Here is an 18747-nt window from a genome sequence, read left to right as displayed (position 1 = left end):
ACTATCATGAGAACAACATGGGGGTAACCACCCCCTTGATTCAATTACCTCCCACCAGGTCCCTCCCACAACATGGGGGGATTATGGAAACTACAATCAAGATGATTTGGGTGGAGACACAGCCAAACCGTATCAGTCTACTACTTATCCATATACTTGGTATGTTTTATAAAATACTATTCAGTGCTTTATTGAAGAGTATCTTACTGAGATGACTCAGCTAACTTACCCAGAACCTATCACCCTTTATTGGACTGATGCAGTTAAATTTCAGGACTTGCTGAAGTAGGTACCACCCTAGTGCTACACAGAAAAACTGAGTCCCAACCAGAGTCTGTCTTGTTAATCTTAAATACAACAGAAACCTCCAGGGTAAAATCCATTGCTTTGTATTATCTTAGTTTTCCTTCTAAAATTTCAGCATTTCAAAAAGCTTAGGTACCAAAACGTCTTCTCTAGATGTGTCATCATCAGAATATATTTTCCTACTCTACTTAATATTCTTTTATCTTCAATAGTCAGAATTACTAAGGTAATACAATTCCTACTGAAAAGAAATTGAACCTAACTCTAAAAGTTGAGGTACCTGTTCACAATTTATATTTATTATGGGCTTAAAAGAGAGCACTGTGATCAACCTATTTCATTTTCCCTGACCCTTCTTATGAGTCAAACTCTTTTTATTACGTGGGTTGCTGACATTACTAAGGACAATTTAGAAATAGTATATACAGAGCATAAGTTTGAAGCTTAAGGAATGATTAAATTCAAGAGAAATAGAAACCACTGTCTCAGCCAGTGAGCCATTTACCATTATGTGGCATTATCAATCAATGGAAAGTCAGCCAAGATATTCATTACATTTTTCTTATTATCAAAGATCACATAAAGAGGCTATATGATACTTTCTTAATCCCTAAATATGAGGTTGTTTTCTATTTTCTTCATAGTTTTATACATTGAACAATATGATTGAATTCAACTGAAGAAATATCATTCTTCTCGTACTTTAGTGCTCATCAAAAATATATCCTAGGGGTTCTTTTGGTCAATGTAATCTATACCTAATGTCAGTGAAGAAAAAAAGTCATATTTTGATGCTCACTGTCCCAGAAAGTGATTGGCCTATTGATATTGTTTGAAAAATAAAAGTACCAGGAATTTCATGGGAGGGACTCTCTTGTTTCTAAGGGCGATGATCTGCCAGAAATTCAGTCTTCTCTCAGAATTCATTAATTTACCAACAAAAAAATAATCATTTCTTTACAAGCTGTGGAGAATCAGTTAAGAAGATAATCCAACTGGAAATTTATAAACCAGCGAGTTAGAAGTGATTGTCATAAGTATTCTTCCTCATCTGTTCATTGTAAGAGTTCTCTGGCATACATAGTTAAGAGCAGAATTGCAATAACAGTACCATACCTACAATCAGCTAAAAGCCTTCATTAAAAGGATAGAATCCATCAAATTAGAATTCCCTCTTTTTCCAAACATCAGCTTCACAAACGGCTTGCTTCCGCTCCCGTAATATTCCCTTCTTCTATCACTCTTAATGAATTGTCTCTTTCCTTTCTGAAGATAACAACTTCGTCTACTCTTTGGATTTGAGGTTCTATCTATCTGTCTATCTAGATTCTTTTTCCCAGAGAGGGTCTCACTCTGTCACTAGGGTAGAGTGCAGTGGCATGAACACAGCTCACTGCAGCCTCCATCTTCTGGGTTCAAGCAATCCTCCAGCCTCAGCTTCCCAAGTAGCTGGGACTATAGGTGCATATCATCACACCCAGGGATTTTTTTTTTTTTTTTTCGGACAGAGTCTTGCTCTGTCACCCAGGCTGGAGTGCAGTGGCACTATCTCGGCTCACTGCAACCTCTGCCTCCCAGGTTCACGCCATTCTCCTGCCTCAGCCTCCCAAGTAGCTGGGACTACAGGCACCCACCACCACGCCCGGCTAATTTTTTTATATTTTTAGTAGAGACGGGGTTTCACCATGTTAGCCAGGATGGTCTCCAGTTCCTGACCTCGTGATCCGCCCGTCTCAGCCTCCCAAAGTGCTGGGATTACAGGCGTGAGCCACCGCACCCAGCCAGAATTTTTTTTTTTTTATTCTAGTTAGAGTCAAGGTTTCACTATGCTACCCAGGCTGGTTTTGAAACCCTGAGCTCAAGCAATCTTCCCACCTCGGCTTCCCAAAATGTGGGGATTACAGGTGTCAGCTGTAATTTACCGTAGCTGGCCAAAATCTACATTTTTTTTTAACAAATACATTTCTTAACCCCTTTTACCTTTTAACTCTTTCTTTGTGCATTCTCTGCATTTGAACACATTTTAAAATCTTATTGCAAAAATTATTTGCTCCTTTTTACAGCCAGGCTTTTTTCTCAGTTAGGATAATATTCGGATTTATAGGATAGAAAATTCAAAAATATGAGAGATTTAGCAGATAGAAACGTACTTCTCTCTCTTAAAGTGAAATTGGAATGCTGACAATCCAGGGCTGGTATTACAGCTTTGTAAAATTGTTAGGGAACTGTGCCCTTCCAATTCACTGCAGTCACACTGACAGGATGTGGTTCTCATCTTGGCCAAGAACAACAGCTCCATATTCTGCCATTGCATTGCATTTCAGATGACAGGATGGAAGACAGGACAAAGGACAAGGACAACAATCAGTGTTTGGCAGTGTTCTTTCAGGGAGACTTTTTGGATGCCCTCACCCAACATTTCTTCTTATAACTCAATGGCCAATTGTTGGTTACAAAGCCATAATCAACTGAAAAAGAAAATGGAGAAGGAAATCTGTATTCCATGTAACCATGGGGTTTGCCCAGTTTGGTGGGTTGAGTTTCTAAGAAATAAGAGAAAATATGAAGGCAGTAACTATCATATTTACATCACTTTTCTGAAGATACATTTTTACTTTTCCCTCCACCTCTCCTCTGTCATTCTCTCCCGGACGTTCATCCCCACTCCGTCATTGAAGCTGTTACTGCGAAGGTCACTAGTAATCTCTTGGTTACCATACCTCTCCATTCTTTTCCTGCCAACTAGTTTTCGCAGTGGCAGATAATTGATGATTAGCTCCTTCTTGAGAGGACATCTCTTGTGACTTGTCAAACTCAATACTCCTCAGATATGCACACATTTATTTTTTATCTGTCTCCTATAATGGCTCTTTATCTTTCCAAACTTTTAAAGTTAGAATTACCCCAGGGGTAGGTTCTGGGCCCTCTCTTCCCTCTACACTCTATCTTAGCATCATCTCTTTCATTTATATGGTAGTAAGTATCATATATATATATATATATATATACACACACACATATATATGTATATAAAAAAAAACGTGTGTGCTTTTCTTAAGCTTCAAAAAACTGCCTCCTTGTTATCACAACTTTGTTGACTCAGAGACACCTTAAACCAAAGCATTTCGCATAACATTCTCCCTTGGTCCAACTAAACTGTATTTGAATCAGGTTTCTCAATTACAGTTCCTATGGTCTTGTGTTTTTCCTTTAAATAAGTTACCATAATTTTGAATTACATATGTGTGTATGTATGTGTGTATGTATTTAATATTTGTCCCATTCTTCTCAGCTCAAAACCCAAAAAAATGAGGACTGGTTCTTGCTCACCTTGCTATCAAAATCTCCAAGCACAGGACCTGGCATATGGTGTTACTCAGCAAGTATTTGCGGAATGATAAAATGATTTAACCAGTGACATAAAGCAAATTTCATGATGAGCTTCCACAGAAAGTACACAGGGCACATGTGTCAGAGGAACTATTTAAAGTCAGATTCAGGAAATTATGCCATAGGGGAAGGAGTGAGAGCACTCAGCAGGACAGGAAAACACCATTGTAAAAGAAAAATAAATAAGCTTTTCCAGAGAATGGAATGAAATGTGTCTAATAAAATCACACAGGAAACAAAGATCGTGAAAAGGGCTTTTAGAAACATTGGCAGGCTGGGCAATGAATGTTCTCATAAGGAGACACCATGCTAACAACTGAGTGTGTGAACACCCCATACAACTTGTGTGAGAAGAGAGCCAGTGACTGAAGGCAAAGGGTTGGGGGCAGCCAGCCACAGAATTGGCTCCATCCAGAGCACTCACCAACTTGCTGTCAGAGGAGGGACTCGGGTGGACAAAACCATAGAACACATTTGCAAGTTGCCATAGGATTCATTTCAACTATTCATAAACTGAAGTTGGAGTTTTTGCATTTGATATGTTCATGCTCTAGAAAATCATGAAAACAACTTTTTGTTCCAAATCCCAAAATTGTAATTATAGCTAACATTGATTGGCAATTAACCTTTTTCTGGGAACTATTCTAAGTGCTTTATTTGTATCAATATATTTAATTCTCATAATAACTTCATGAGGAAAGTGATATTATTCTCCCCATTTTACAATCAAAGACTAGGACTGAAGCACAGAAAAGAAATTTGCTTTTGGTCACATTGGTAGTAGAAGAAAAAAACTTTGCACACCAGCAGCCCTAATTCCACTAATTGGTCTCTTAATTATCATATTCTCTTAATTATTATATTTCAGAAAAAAAATGAAGAATTAGAAATATTTTTAAATGCAAATATTAGAAGATCCTAACTTGTCATTCACATTATTCACCTGAGCAGTGATATAAAATGCACAGTAAAATGACATCTTCTAACTCCGCAATCCCACTTTGTATAATACTGAATTTAACGAATAATAATTTGAATAAGGCTAAATATTTAAACAGCATCCCAGCCAACCAATAATTTTCATCAGCCTAATTAGCATGTCATAACTTTAAAATCTGTTTAGGGGAATAAAACATACCCTCATGAAACAAGGAGTAAGCAAGAGAGCATACCATATATATTAAGACGGTAGGCTAAGTTATAAGAGGACAGTTACCACCGAAAGAATTAGAGAGACAAGACACTAATTCAAAAGAAGCCCATATGGGCAGTCTTCACAGATGATGGAGAATTTTAGCTTGTTAAAATACGAGATAGATTTAGATACACCAAAAGAACAGGGTCGCGGAAGAATACATGAATGATAACAGTGACTATTTCCATGAATGAAATAAGAAAGAAAAGGACCTTTGGTTCTCAAGGTGGACATTATCTTAGCTACCCTGGCTGCAAGGCAGCCCTGGCCATAAGAAAATATAATAACTCTACTGGTTTTTGTATTTTTCATTTATATGACCGCATGTGCATATTCCTCTTACCTTTGCAGGTTTCATTAAAACATATATTATTAAAATGTTAATGAGTTTTACTGTTTCCAGTGATAATTAGGCTAACCATATGCTGAGCCTATTTGCTCTTTTAGTTAAACTGCCTCCAGTGGGAGAGATTATCAGCAGGATTCAAAGACATGGCCATGGCTGGGCGAAGGACATTGCCTATTCTTGTATCATGCTGGGAGATTTTCTCTTCCTTACCTGACCCCTGCCATTTTATTGTATCCATTAAGAGGATATGTTGGCAGTACAGGGTTGGTGACCATTTTGTGTTCACATATTCAAAAATTAACAATAATTTTTCTAATAATCTGTGAGATTTACTTAATCTCTTTAATATTCTTTAATATTTCAAATTTCTAAAAAACAGCTAGTCAATTGTATTTTGTAAAAGAATTACAAACTTTATGCAACTTAAAATTTGAGCTGTGTTTGTCTCCTCCACTGGAAAGTGGTTCATGAGGACAGGAACCTGGTCACCAATGTAGCCTCAACGTGTACTCAAAATGTCAAAGGCCATTAATGAATATTTATATTGAATTCAAAACAAACCTAATTAAAGGAAGGCAACAAAGATCTTAAAACTCTCAACATATTGCCATTTTCAAAAGTAAGAGCAAAATATATGAAAATAAAAGGAAATTCAAATAAAATGAAGATAAATTTAGTGGCATTGATGTAAAGATGACATGAAAGAAGCATTAAAGTATAGACAAAGCTTGGAAACTGATTTAAATTTCTGATTTTTCAGAGAAATCAGAAACTCAGAGAGGAAAGTGACTTGCTCAAATACACAAATATGTCTGCCACAACAGGGATTACAAATCAAGGTTTCAACACTCTTCGTCTATTCAATGTGTCATCAAAAGTACGCTGTGCTTTCAGCTTCGAGCATGTGTGGCTTTTTTCACATCTGTTGAGATGGGAGTTGCATATTCCATCTGCTTTAGCTGGGGATACTATGTGAGCAGTTTATATTTTCCTACTTGCCTTTGACTTTGCACTCTGCATGCATCAAAATAATCCCATTTATACATGCCCTCATCATCCCACATAACTGCCTTGTTCAAGTAACTTGACCCAGGTATATAAATTGTATTTTTTAATTTAATTTCCTCAGTCCCATCACTTCTCTACCTGCTTCTGTCCTCCTATACCCAATCCCTATTTATTTTTATGAATACACAATAATTTTACATATTTATGGGCTCCATGTGGTATTTTGATCCACGAATACAATATATAATGATCAAATCAGAGTAATTAGGATAGCCATCACCTAACATATTTATCATATCTTTGTGTTTGAAACATTTCAGATCTTTTCTTCTAGTTATTTTAGAATATACAACAAATCATTGTTAACTGTCGTCACCCTACTTTGCTATTGAACACTAGAATTAGTTTATTCTAACTGTATGCTTGTATACATCAACCAACCTCTCTTCATTGCCACTCTTCACTAACACCCTCTGGTCATCACTACTCTACACTCTACCTCTGTTAGATCAACTATTTTATGAGTGACTGGGTGCTTTCTGTGCCTGGCTTATTTCATTTAACATCACAAACCCTTGTTCCATTATGTGGCTGCAAATGACAGGATTATTTTTAAGGCTGAATAGTATTCCATTGTGGAGATATACCACAATTTTTATCCATTCATCTATTGATGGACACCCATGTTGCTTCCATATCTTGGCTATTGTAAAGAGTGCTGTAATAAACGTGGGTGGGGTGCACATACACATACTTTTTTTGCATATACTGTTTTTCTTTTGGATAAATAAGGAGTAGTGGAATTGCTGGATCATATGGTAGTCCTATTTATAATATTTTGAGAAACCTCCCTACTGTTTTCCATAATGGCTGTACTAAATTACATTCCCACCAACAGTGTCTAAGAGTTCATTTTTCTTTGCATCCTTGCCAGCATTTGATATTTTTGCCTTTTTGCTGATAATCATTCTAACTGGGCAAAATGTCTCATTGTGATTTTAATTTGCATAACCATGATAAGTAGTGATGTTGAACATTTTTTCATATACCTGTTTGCCATGTCCATGTCTTCTCTTGAGAAATGTATTTTCAGATTCTTTGCCTACTTTTTTTTTTTTTTTGAGACAGAGTCTCACTCTGTCTTTCAGCCTGGAGCGCAATGGCATGATCTCGGCTTACTGCAACCTCCGCCTCCCAGGTTCCAGTGATTCTGCCTCAGCCTCCTGAGTTACTGGGATTACAGGCATGCACCACCATGCCCAGATAATTTTTGTATTTTTAGTAGAGACAGGGTTTCACCATATTGGTCAGGCTGGTCTCAAACTCCTGACCTCATGATTCACCCATCTTTGCCTATTTTTTAATGGTAAAATTTGGGTTTTCTTTTTGCTATTGTGTCACTTGAGTCATTTGCGTATTCTGAATATTAGTCATTGTCAGATGAATAGATTGCAAATATTTTCTCCCATTCTATAGGCTGTCTCTTCACTCTATTGATTGTTTCCTTTGCTTTACAGAAGATTTTTAGTTTAATATATTCTCATTTGTCTATTTTTTCTGTTTTGTTTCCTATGCTTTTGATGTGTTAGCCATAAAATCTTTGTCTAGACCAATGTCCTGAAGTATTTTCTCTATGTTTTTTTTTTTCTCCTAGTAGGTTTATAGTTTGAGGACTTGTATTTAAATCTCTAATATATTTTGAGTTGATTTTTGTATATGCTAAGAGGTAGGAGTCTAATTTCATTCTTCTGCATCTGAAGATACAGTTTTCCCAGCAACAATTTATTTAAGAGTATATTATTTCCCCCAATGCATCTTCTCTGTTGAAACTCTTTTGGCTGTAAATAATGTAGATTTACTTCTGGGTTCTCTATTCTGCTTCATTGGTTTATGTGCCTGTTTTTAAACCAATATCGTGTTGTTTTGATTACTACAGCTTTGTACTATGTTTTCAAGTTAGATATTGTGATGCCTCTGGCTTTGTACTTTTTGCTTAGTATTGCTTTGGTTATTCAGGGTCTTTTTTGGTTCTATACAAATTTTAGGACTTTTTTTCTATTTCTGTGAAGAATGTCACTGGTATTTTGATAGTAACTGCATTAAATCTGTAGATTGCTTTGGGTAGTATTATCACTTTAACAATTTTTTTTAATCGATAAGCATAGGAGGTCTTTCCATTTGTTTCTTCCCTCTTCAATTTCTTTCATTAATGTGTCATAGTTTTTGTTGTAGAGGTCTTTTACCTCCTTATTTAAATTTATTCCTAGGTACCTTTTGTAGCCATTGTAAGTGGGATTGCTTTCTTGATTTCTTTTTCAGCTAGTTTATTACTGGTACATAGAAAAGCTACTGATTTTTTCTTATTGGTTTTATATACTGAAACTTTACTGAATGTATCAGTTTGAAGACTTTTTTGGTAGTCTTTAGGATATTTTATATATAAGAAAATTTCTTCTGCAAAGAAGGACAATTTCACTTTCTCTTTTTTAGTTTGAATGCTTTTATTTCCTCTTCCTTGATTGTTCTTTTTAAGACTTCTAGTAGAATGTTGATTAAAAGTGGTAAAAGTGGACATTCTTTTTCCAGTTCTAGTTCCCATTTAGTAGGATATTAGCTGTGGGTTTGTCATATATAGGCTTTATTAGATTGAGATATGCTTCTTCTATGCCTACATTGTTGAGAGCCCTAATTATGAAGGAAAGTTGAATTTTGTCAAATTTTTTCTCTGTGTCTGTTGAAATTATGTGGTGTTGTAGTTCATTCTGTTAATGTGATGTGTCACATATTGATTTGCATATGTTGAATTATTCTTGCATCCCTGGTATAAATCCCACTTAATCATGATATAGTCTTTTTAATGTGTTGTTGGATCTGGTTTGCCAGTATTTTGTTGACAATTTTTGAGTCTATGTTCATCACAAATATTAGCCTTTGTTTCCTTTTTGATTGGCCTTGTCTGGTTTTGGTATCATGGTAATTTTGACCTCTTAGAATGATTTATGAACAAATTCTTCCCCATCTCTTTTTGGGAATAGTTTGAGAAGAATTGGTATTAGTATTTCTTTATAAGTTTGTTGGAATTCAGTAATAAATGTATCGGTACTGGACTTTTCTTTGTTGTAAAACCTTTTATTACAGATTCAATCTTGTTACTCATTATTGGTCTGTTCAGATTTTTTATTTATTCCTGGTTCTATCTTGGTAGCTTTCCTATGTCCAGGAATTTATTTGCTCTCTCTAGGTTTTACAATTTATTAGTGCATAATTGTTCACAAAAGTTTGTAGTGAGTCTTTGAATTTCTTGGTTATCAGTTGTAATGTCTCCTTCCTTATGTCTGATTTTATTTGTTTAGGTCTTTTTACTTATTTCTTGGTTAGTATACTTAGTAGTTTATCAATTTTATCTTTTTGCAAAACCAACCTTTCGTTTTGTTGATTCGTTGTATTTTTTTAAGCCTATTTTGTTTAGTTCTGCTCTGATCTTTACTCTTTCTTTCCTTCTACTAATTTCAGGTTGGTGTATTGATTTTTCTAGTTCCTTGAAGTGCATCATTAGGTTGTTTATTTGAAATCTTTCTACTTTTTCTATGTAGAGGTTTATTGCCAAACTTCTCTCTTAACACTGCTTTTGCCATAACCGATGGTTCTGATATGTTGAGTTTCTATTTTCATTGCTTTCAGGAAATGTTTTAATTTTCTTCTTAATTTCTTCATTGAGCAAATGATCATTCAGTAGCATGTGTTTAATTTCCATGTATTTGTTCAGTTTCCAAAGTTCTATTTGTCATTGATTTCTAGTTTTACTTCATTGTGGTCTCGAACGATAGTTGGTATGATTTCTATTCTTTAAAATTTGTTAAGACTTGATTTGTGGCCTAACATATAGTCTGTTCTGGATGTTGTTCTATGTGCTGATGAAAAGAGTGTGTATTCTGCAGCTGTTTAACTGAATGTTCTGTAAACGTCTGTTAGGTCCATTTGGTCTACAGTGCAGACTAAGTCCAACATTTCTTTGTTGATTTGCTGTCTAGATGATCTGTCCAGAGTGAAAGCAGGGTGTCAAGGTCCCCAACTATTATTGTAGTGAGGTCTCTATCTCTCTGTAGTTCTGATAATACTTTATTTATATATCTGGGTGTTCCAGTATTGGACATTTATATTTACACTTTTTACATCCTCTTGCTGAATTGATCTCTTTGTCATTATATAATGACCTTCATTATCTCTTGTTATTTTGTTTGATTATAGTCTACTAATATAAGTTTACTTACTCCTAAAACGTTTGATTTCTGTTTGTGTGGAATGATGTTATCCATCCTTTTACTTTCAGTCTATTTGTGTCTTTACAACTGAAGTGACTTTGTGTAAAAAGCATATAGTTGGGTCTTGGGTTTTTTTTTTCTTTCTTTCTTTTTTACCATTCAGCGCATCAGCCCATCTATATTTTTTTTCGATGATCAAGGCCTTATAAGCCATATTAAGTTTAATAGTAAATAATACATAGAGGGAAATTTCTTCCTGAGTCATATGGGTTTATCAGTTTTCTATAGATGTTGATTGCCTTTGCCATATATAAAATTTTATGCTTTTATGAGACTTTTCTTAAAAATATCTCTTGGTCGACCAGGTGCGGTGGCTCATGCCTGTAATCCCAGCACTTTGGGAGGCTGAAGCAGGCGGATCACGAAGTCAGGAGGTCGAGACCATCCTGGCTAACACGGGGAAACCCCGTCTCTACTAAAAATACAAAAAAATTAGCCGGGCGTGGTGGTGAGGCCCATCTATATTTTTTTAATGAGGAATTTTAATCATTCATATTCAAAGTTGTTATTGATAGGTAAGGACTTACTTTGCTCATTTTGTTTATTGTTTTTGATTTTATAGGTATTCTTTGTTCTTTTCCTTCTCTTCTTTCTTTTTACCTTTACAATGTGGTGGGTTTTTGTTGTGATAATGTTTGACTCCTTTCTCTTTTTCATTTATGTACATTATGTAACATTTCTGTTCTAGAGAGTTTTGTACTTTCATGGGTTTTCAAGATGGTAGTATTGTCGTTCCATATGTAGGAATCCCTTAAGCATTATCGTTCAAGTATAAACATTTTAAATTTTGATTAAAACCAATTTATCAATCCTTTTTATTTATGGATAATGATTCTTTGTGTCTTATCTAAGAATTCTTGAACATTCTTAAGAACACAGAGATTTTCTCCTAAATTTTCTTCTGAAACTCTTTTAGCTCTTATATTTAGGTTTATAAATTGGTTAATTATTGTAAAGTAATAGTGGAAGTTCATTTTTGCCCATACAAACACACAGTTGTTCCATTATCTTTTGTTAGAAAGACATTTGTTTTTTTTCATTGAACTGCCTTTGAATGTTGTTTAAATCAAGTGACCATATGTTGTGAGTGTATTTCTGGATTCACTATTCTGTTCCATTAATCTATATGTCTATTCTTATCCCAAGAATGCACCATGACTATTGTGATCTTATAGTTTTATATTAAATCTTGATATAAGGTAGTATATATCCTTCACTTCTCTCTCCTTTTAAAAAATTGCATTGGGTGTCCTATACCATTTACATTGCTGTATAATTTTTTTTATTGTGATTTCTTTTTTGGGGGTAACAGATCTCTTAAGATATAATTAACATACTATATAATTCACCCATTTGAAGTGTACAGCTATCACCACAGTCAACTGTAGGACATTTTCATGACCTCAAAAAGAAACCCCATATTCATTAGCTATCATCCCCAACTTTCCTATTCTCCCAGCTTTAGGCAAGCACCAAGGTACTTTCCATCTCTGTAGACAGGCTTATTCTGAACATGTCACATAAATGGAATCATTTAATATGTGGTCTTTTGTGACTTGTTTCTTTCACTGCAAACATTTCAGTATAATGTTTTCAAGGTACATTCATGTGGTAGCATGTACTAGTACTTTTTTATGGATAAATGATATTCCAGTTTATGAATATACCACATTTTGCTTATCCATTTATCGGTTCATAGACATTCGGATTGTTTCCACATTTTAGCTATTATGAATAATGCTGCTATGAACATTTCTGTGTAAATTTTTGTGTACACATGTGTTTTAATTCAATTTTAAAACCAGCTTGTCATTGTTTACCAAAAAGAAAAAAAGTAACTGGGATTACATTGAATCTATGGTTCAATTTGGGGAAAATTAACATCTTAACAATACTGAGCTTTCCAATTCATGAATGCAGTATATTTCTATATTTATTTAAGTCTTCTTTAATATCTATCAACAGAGTTTATATTGACAGAGTTGTCAGGGTACAGTTGTTGCACAAATATTTTTGAATGTATCCCTAAGTATTTTCATGTTTTGATACCCTCTTACATTAAATAGCTTTTAAAACTTCTAATGATTTATTAGTACATAGAAATATTATTGGTGTTTGGTTATTTACCGTATGTCCTAGAATCTTGCTAAAATCACTCTCTGATAGTTTTTTCTTTACTTGTTTTTTGAATGTTTCTTAGGCTATTTAATATGATCATTCCTGTCATCTATGAATAAAGAGGTTTACTTCATTCATTCTGTTTTTTTTCTTATAACAATTACTGGGACTTCCAAAAAATGTTGAATAAAAGAGAAAAGAGGGGGTATCCTTGCCTTGTCCCAATCTTAAGAGGAAAATCTTCTTTTACTTTTAAGTACATTTCCTGTAGATTTACAGATATCTCTTATAAAGTTGAGAAAGTTCTCTTCTATTTTAGTAGGCTTTTATTATGAATGAGTATGGTCAAATACATTTTATACATTTATAGATAGGCTCATATGTTTTTTCTTCTGTTTTTCTTCATTAATTTTGTGACATGCATTGATTAATTTTCAAATACTAAACTAACTTGCATTCCTGATATAAATTCCATTTGGTTATGATGTGTAATTCCTTTCATATAGTATTGCATTTGATTTGCTCATATTTTGTTTAGGATTTATATATCTATGCTTATGACATTATTGGTGTATACTACTCTTTCCTTGTAATGTCCTGATCTAGTGTTACTGTACAAGAACATGAACTTTACAAACAGGGGTTGGTAAATATATTTTTATTCTGAATAATTTGTTGTAAAATTTATATTATTTCTCCCATAAATGTTGAATAGATTTTGAGTATGAAAGCATTTGGGCTTAGAGTTGTCTAAGCCAAAGTTCTGAGGTTTTAATTTAATTGATTTAATATATAGAGTGAGCTATGGTAAACAGAATAGTGGCCTCACACAAATGTCTACATCCTCATTTCCACAACTTGTGAATTGCTACTTTTTATAACAAAGTAGAATTATGAGAGCAATTTTAATATTAACCAGCTGATTTTAAGATAAGGAGTTTATCTTGGATTATCTGGAAAGGCTCAATATAATCACATGTGTCCTTAAATGTAGAATAAGAAGATGGAAAAGCCAGTATCAGAGTGATGCAATTCAAGAAAGGCTTAATTGGTCATTGCTGGCTTTGAAGATAGACAAAGGGACCATGAGCCGACTAATTCAGATGCTCTCTAGAAAATGGAAAAGGCAGAACAGTTTTTTCCCTAGTGTCTCTAGAAAAAAGGCAGTCGGGATGACACCTTGATTTTAGTCCAGTGAGACTCATTTTAGATATTGACCTACAGAACATAAGACAAATTTTTGTGTAGTTTCAAGTCAGTCACTAGGTTTGTGGTAATTTGTTATACCAGCAACAGGAAACTAATACAAGAATTATTTAAATTTTCTATTCATTATTATATGTATTTTGGTAATTGTGTTTTGTCAGTCATTGTTCATTTCATTTAAGTTGAAAAAATAATTGGCATACATTTATTTATAGTATTTAATTTTTAATCCCTACAGAGTATGAGATGGTATCCCTGTCTTCATTCCCAATATTGGTAACTTGTATTCTCCTTCTTTTTAAATCTTGAACTATCTAGCTAGGCTTTTATATATATTATTTTTTAAATTTTTCAAAGAATTACCTTTTTTATTGATTTTTCTATAGCATGAGTCATGTCTATTTTTTTTTGTTCATTACCTTTTTTTTTTCTTGAGTGAGTTTAATTTGATTTTTTTTGGTACTTCCCAAAGAAAGATGAAAGTTTGTATCTTTGACTTTAGGTTATTATTCTTTCTAATATAAGAATTTAAAGTCACAAGTTCTGAAATAAAGCACTGCTTTAACTGTATTCCACTAATTTTGATGTGTTGCGCTTTTATTATTATTTGGTTAAAAAATACTTGCTAATTGCTCATAAGTTCTTTAGAAATGAGTTAATTAATGTCTAAATGTTTGGTTCTTTTCAAAACATTTTTAAGGTTATGTTTCCTATTATAACTTTATTGTGGTCAGAAAACTTACTTATTTTATTTTTGTTTTTGAAATTTATTGAGATTTGTTTATAGCCCATAATATGGTCTATCTTGATGAACTTTCTACATGAGATTGGAAAAAATATTCATTCTGTAGTTGTTGGGTGCCACGTTCTATAAATAAAAACTAGGTTAAGGAGTTGGTAGTGTAGTGTCATTTTCATCTTTCATATCTTTATTGGTTCTATGTCTAGTAATGTATTCATGATTGAATGAGAGAAGTTAAAGTCAACAACTATAATTATGAATTTCTATACATCTCTCTTTAATTCTGACAGTTTTTGCTTCATTACATTTGATAATCTTTTATTGGGCTCATATATTTATACCTATTATACTTTACTTTGAAAATATATCCATCCTTTTATCATTATCCAATGTCCTTCTTTCATATTCCTCTTCATCTTGAAGTTGATGTTTTTCCAATATTGGTATTGTCATCCAACTTTCTTTAACTTACTGTTGTTTGCTTAGTGTATCTTTTTTCATCTTTTTGCTTCAATCTTCTTGTATTTTTGTTTCTAACATGCATCTCTTATAGACAGGATAAAATCGATCCTTTTAAAATTCTGTTTAGCAATCTTTTCCTGGTATAATTATGATCATTGTTTTATTTAGGTCTCTAACTGCTATTGTTTTTGTATCTGTCTGTGTGTGTGTGTGTGTGTGTGTGTATGTCCTAACTAACTTTTCTGCCTTTTTGGGGATTAATAAAACTTTTTAATTACTCTATTAGATTTCTAGATAGATAGATATAATAGTATTGTATTATTTTTAGTGGTTACTCCAGGCATTGCAACATATACCTTTGACTTATCCCAAGTTAATGTCTTAAATTAGGCAAGGACTGCATACATTTGTGTTCGTTTGTATATCTAATTTATTTTTATTTCTTGAGGTCTAAGATAAAATTTATCTTGAAGAACTATATTCAAAAATATAAAATTAAACCCAATCCAAATTCATTTATATGTCTCATATAATAAATGTCTGCAGTTAACAATGATAAATTACAAAACTCAGAGAAACCATACTAGCTTTGCTATTTTTATTTTATTTTATTTTTGAGACGTAGTCTCGCTCTGTCACCGAGGCTGGAGTGCAGTGGTGCGATCTTGGCCCACTGCAACCTCCACCTTCTGGGTTCAAGAGATTCTCCTGCCTCAGACTTCCAAGTAGCTGGGATTACAGGCATGCACCACCACACCAGGCTAATTTTTGTATTTCTAGTAGAGACGGGGTTTTGCCATATCAGCCAGGCTCATCTTGAAGCTTTGCTATTTTAGCAACTTGTAAATATGTTCAAAATGCAAATATTAGAATTAATACAGGATACTGGATACAGGCTACCAGCAGCCACACCAAAAAACCCTAAATTTGACACACACACACAAACCCAAAACACTGCTTATAATCAATGCAATGAGCGACAAAGATCAACACCGGCAGTCTAATCAGACAATTATAGTCTATTATTAAGTAGGAATATAAAACAATGCACATCTTATGGTTGTGAACAAATGCTTGATAATTTTCGAATTACTAAAACGTTAACCATTGAAATATATTTCTTTTAAGAGTAAGAAGGAAAAGGCAACCTCATGTATTTTTAGCAAAGAATTTTGTTGCAGGACTTTTCCTTAGTTCAGCTAAAGATGGGGTCCTTGTTCCATGGTCATGAAAATTTAGGCTTGAAGACTATTTGAAGAGTGAGAAAAATGGGATTTATTAGGCATAAAGGAAAAAATGGGGAAACAGAGACTCTTAGTGAAGTGAGAGCCTGTGCTTCCTGCCCTTGGCCTTCCATCCTCACAGATTAAATCCCAGATTCCACACAGGAACAGGAAGAGGAGGGGCCAGGCTCCTCCCAGGTGCAAATGATCCGGACTTCTGTGACTCCACCTCAGTGCTCAGGCAGATTGGAGTTTTGCCAGGGAACTCTTCCCCCCTGGATGTCTCAATTTGATCCTTTCTTCATTCTTTAATCTAATATTAGAAATAGGCAAATATTTGAATCATTTTCATTCTTACATAATATATTAACTAACTTATTACTTACCAAAAATAGAAAAAAATTTATTGTTTACCTATGCAAATATAATTATGCATTTATATAACTCATAAAGCTTTACTCAACATGCTTTATTTTTTATTTCTTTATTCTAGCAATCATTGAAATATAGCAATACTAGTTTAACTTTCAACAACTGAGAACACATCAACTTGTGCTAATCCTGATTAAAAACCTAAATTCATTTTCAATTAAAACAACCCGACTTTACTAAGGAATAATTACCATCTAAAAAAGGCACAGAAAAGGCCATTGTTTTGTGTTCTCAAATGTATTAAGCAACTCTTGATAATAAGAAGAATTTAATGAGCCAATATGTGTGAAATCACTGTTTTAAAAGACAGGAATTTAAAATACTATGTTGAATTGTCATTCCAAGTAAAGCAAATGAGCTATCCACTTTGTTTTGTATGGCTTTTAGTTTAGTTTTTATTTGTGCCTTTTGAAGTAGGAAGGCAGTTTTTGCTAACCTGGTTTTATAGATGAGGATACTGAGAAATACAGTCATACAATTAATAATCTGTAGGGTGGGTCAATTACTGATGTTTGACCCTGAGCCCATTACTTTTTTAACAGACTTACATAGATTCAACTGAAATATAAATTCTCTTGATTTTGACTTTAATCTCACCCAATATTGGAGAAGTCCTTTATAGAATCTGAAGGCAGCAACAATCTCATTAACTAGCTCTGCAAGACAGAAAAGCTCCTGCGCAGTTTTCATGCTGATCAGAAACATGCTAACCAAAATAAAAAGCATCAAAAACAGAGGAGGGAAAACGGGAAGGAATAACAATAGAGCCAGTGGAAAAATAGCCCTATCTGGGAAGAGTTTTGAAGATCAAGTTCAATACTGGTGAGAAGTTGGTAGTACATAGGAATGTTACAATTAGTAATTAGTGCTGCCCAGCCAATGTTTCTGTTAAGTTAGAAATGTTTTAAAAATTAAAATAATAATAATAACATGCTTGGTAGTTTAGAGGAGCTCTGTGTTTAATTGGCACATTTGATATATGTTGACATTATACCCAATATAAATATATTTCTGGTGGGGTTGTATATGTTTGGGGAGATGAGGAGAAATCAATGGGCGTATTTTTAAAGGCTAATTTGTGTTTTGTTTGTTTCCTCCAAACAGGGTGGAGGCAGTCAAAAGGCCACTGATCAAGGCCTTTGGGTAGTCTGCAATTTAATTAAGACCAAATTACAAATTCTAATTACCTGGCACCAAAGAAGCCAATGTGTGAATGCTTGTCTAGAATAGAATACACTCTTCAAGGGCTTCTCTTCTTGGATTCAACTAGTCTCTCATCAGAAAAGACATGAAAAGATTTTGTGTTAATCAATTTTCTCATCCTCGATGAATTAAAAATATAAACGATGCAAGTCTGAAAAACATAAAATGTAAGCCAGTTAAAACATTATCTTTATAAAGAAAATGGCATTTATAATTGTAAATTGACTTTCTAATTTTATATTTAAGAAAGCAAAAGAAGGAAGATTAACATGTATTGACTATTATATTACCAAACATTTGGCTAGAAACTTAAGAGGTCCGTTCTTTTATTAAAATAACACCACGAATGGATGCAGTAGGGATGAGAAAACTGAGTATGGGAGTAGACATGTATATTAAAAATTATTTAGCCAAGACTTACATCCCAAAGACATCTACCTTCAACGCCCGTGATCCTTTTAACCTATCACCATCTTACATTCCTTTTCTCTTCTTTCTCTGTTCCATACGTAATAATTAATTACAGTAATTGTGAATGAGATTTTTTTTATTTCCTTGAAGAAATAAATAGAATCCATTCACGTCCACTCTTAACTAAATCAGATTATATTGGGGTGAGGAGGGAAAGGAACACAGAGAGCTTAAAAAGGAAAGCTTTGTCTTTTAAATAGCAATTCCAAAACCATATGGATGCAGTCATTTAGCATGTAATCAAGATTCCTTTTGAAAGGTGACAAAATTATTTTATTAGAGTCAAATGATTGCTTATATCATAGAAATATCATAGAATC

At 33.7% G+C, this 18747-nt stretch overlaps 1 long non-coding RNA gene across 1 annotated transcript in view; it reads right to left on the bottom strand.

The window, feature by feature from the left end:
* LOC134728911 (uncharacterized) overlaps nt 1-18747 on the bottom strand; it is a 224663-nt gene that overhangs the window by 17763 nt on the left and 188153 nt on the right. The window contains exon 3 of the long non-coding RNA XR_010109777.1: nt 17941-18107. This is a non-coding gene — a long non-coding RNA (uncharacterized LOC134728911). The remainder of the gene's footprint in view (nt 1-17940; nt 18108-18747) is intronic.

Source organism: Pan paniscus, chromosome 15 (genome assembly GCF_029289425.2).
Source record: "Pan paniscus chromosome 15, NHGRI_mPanPan1-v2.0_pri, whole genome shotgun sequence".
NCBI classification, from domain to species: domain Eukaryota; kingdom Metazoa; phylum Chordata; class Mammalia; order Primates; family Hominidae; genus Pan; species Pan paniscus.
This window is presented reverse-complemented; position numbering and strand designations above follow the sequence as displayed.